General features: G+C 46.2%; 1 pseudogene; it reads left to right on the forward strand.

Moving 5' to 3' along the window:
- The first annotated feature begins 513 nt into the window (after positions 1-513).
- Positions 514-2021, forward strand: LOC148147567 (uncharacterized; annotated as a pseudogene).
- Positions 2022-2920: the final 899 nt, after the last annotated feature.

The raw sequence follows: 2920 nt of genomic DNA on the forward strand, positions 1-2920 counted from the left end.
AAATGTGGTCTAACTAGATGTGTTTGTTGATAGAATTCCGGTTGGAATGCTATGCTTCTAGGAATTCTCATGCATGTCTCGGTTTGGCTTGTCCTAGAATGGATGTGTTTTCCCAGTTGAAGTGGTATCCTTCATCCTCTGTATGTAAGGATACTAGTGAGAGGGGGTCATGTCGTTTTGTGGCTAGTTGATTTTCATGTATCCTGGTGGCTAGTTTTCTGCCTGTTTGTCCAATGTAGTGTTTGTTACAGTTCTTGCATGGTAAACCCAAACATATAAATAGAAAGCAGGAATTATCAACAGTGCTTCGCTTAGAGGCCCACTGAAGATGTTACCTAGTAGGGTGACAAAACTTCTGGAAATGAACCTTCCAGCTCAGTGAGCAAACCTACATCCACAAACTTAAAACTGGCATACATTCCATGTGGAGCATAATTCTGAAGTTCCATCTATCATTGTATCAAATCCATGGGCAAAAGAAATTCCAATGTAACCATCTCCTCACACTAATTCTCAGAAGCTTCTTCTCTATCTGAGCACCAGAGAATTCACACTGGAGAGAAACCATTCACGTGCTCTAGCTGTGGGAAAGGATTTGCTCAGTTATCCCACTTGTTTCAACACCAGTGAACCCACACTGGTGAAAAAACCATACACCTGTACTGAAGGTGGGAAGGGGTTCAGTCAGTTAGCAAACCAGAGAACCCACACTGGAGAAGAACCGTACACCTGTTTTGACTGCAGGAAGGGATCTGCTCAGTTCTCCAACTTACTTAAACACCAGAGAACTCATACTGGAAAGAAACCATTCACCTGCCCTGAGTGTGGGAAGACATTCACTCAGTTATCCAACTTAGAATCACACCAGAGAACTCACACTGGAGAAAGACCGTTCCCCTGTCCTGCGTGTGGGAAGAGATTCACTCGGTTATCCAACTTACATCAACACTAGGGAAATCACAGCAGAGGAAAAACATTGACCTGCTCGGACTGCGGGAAGAGATTCAGTAACTCCTCCAATTTACTTCAGCACCAGAAAAGTCACGCTGGAGCAAAACCGTTCACCCACTCTGACCGCAGGAAGGGATTTGGTCAGTTACCCCAATTGCAGCAGCACCAGAGAACTCGCACTGGAGAAAAACCGTTCACCCGCTCTGAACGCAGGAAGGGATTTGATCAGTTATCCCAATTGCCGCAACACCAGAGAACTCATGCTGGAGAAAAACCATCCACCCACTCTGACCGTAGGAAGGGATTTGGTCAGTTATCCCAATTGCCGCAACACCAGAGAACTCATGCTGGAGAAAAACCATTCACCCACTCTGACCGCAGGAAGGGATTTGGTCAGTTATCCCTATTGCAGCAATACGAGAGAACTCACGCTGGAGAGAAACCATTCACCTACTCTGTGCGTGGAAAGGGATTCACTTGGTCTTCCAGCTTACGTAAACATCAGACAACTCTCATTGGAGAGAAACCATTTACCCACTCTGATCGCAGGAAGGGATGTGGTCAGTTACTCCAATTGCAGCAACACCAGAGAACTTGCACTGGAGAGAAACTGTTCCCCTGTCCTGAGTGTGGGAAGAGATTCATTAATTCATCCACTTTCCTTCGGCACCAGAGAACTCACACTGGAGAGAAACTATTCACCTGTGCTGAATGTGGATAGGGATTTGCTCAGTTAACACACTTGCATCAACATCAGAGAATTCACACTGGAGAGAAACCATTCACCCACTCTGAATGCGGGAAGAGATTGTCAGTTAACGAACTTAAAGTCACACCAGCGAACTCACACTGGAGAGAAACTGTACACCATCTCTGACTGTGGGAAAACATTCACTCAGTTATCCCACTTACATTCACACCAGAGAACTGATACAGGAGAAACACCATTCACCTGCCCTGAATGCGGGAAGGGATTCAGTCAGTTAGGGAACTTGCGTTCCCACCAAAGAACTCACACTGGAGAAAAGCCATTCACCTACTCTGACTGCAGGAAGGGATTCGCTCACTGATCCAAGTTACGTGTACACCAGCGAACCCACACTGCAGAGAAACCGTTCTCCTGCCCGGAGAATTGCTCAGTCACCTCACTTGCGTTCCCACCGGAGAACTCAAGGTAAACTGCGCACTGTCAGGAAAGCGAGATCACATCCGGAGTGAGAGAGAGAGCCTGAGTGAGTACACAGTTCGGGGAATTTGTGGGCAGTGCCAGAATTTGGTGCAGAGGGCAGGAGATGCTTTTTGCTTATATCTTGGCTCGTTGTTTGTAAGGTCTTTTTAAAATGATCAATTGAAGCCCAGAGTCGGGGCCCAGCATAACACACACAGTGATGTCACAGAAAAGCCATGACTTCTAGTGAGAAGGATTTTCCTGGCAAGGAACCAAGGGATCAGTTAAAGTTAAAGAGATCAGTTAAAATTATCAGGAATAAAAGTGATGAACTTAGAGCATGGATCAGTACCTGGGGCTATGATGTTGTGGCCATAACAGAGACATGGGTTTCTCAGGGGCAGGAATGGTTGCTGGATGTTCCAGGGTTTAGAGCATTTAAAAAGAATAGGGAGGGGGGAAAAAGAGGAGGGGGTGTAGCACTACTAATCAGAGAGGGTATCACAGCTACAGAAGCTTCCATTGTCGAGGAAGATCTGCCTACCGAGTCAGTATGGGTGGAAATTAGGAACAGCAAGGGAGCAGTCACCTCGTTAGGGGTTTACTACAGGCCCCCCAACAGCAGCAGGGAGATGGAAGAAAGCGTAGGTTGGCAGATTTTGGAAAAGTGTGGACGTAGTAGGGGTGTGGTAATGGGTGACTTTAACTTTCCTAATATTGATTGGAACCTCCTTCGAACAGAAGATTTTAATGGAGCTGTTTTTGTAAGGTGTGTTCAGGAGGGTTTCCTAACTCAGTACA

This window comes from Chiloscyllium plagiosum, unplaced genomic scaffold (genome assembly GCF_037043375.1).
Source record: "Chiloscyllium plagiosum isolate Xiang-an unplaced genomic scaffold, Cpla_swu_hap1 HiC_scaffold_16, whole genome shotgun sequence".
In the NCBI taxonomy this organism is placed as follows: domain Eukaryota; kingdom Metazoa; phylum Chordata; class Chondrichthyes; order Orectolobiformes; family Hemiscylliidae; genus Chiloscyllium; species Chiloscyllium plagiosum.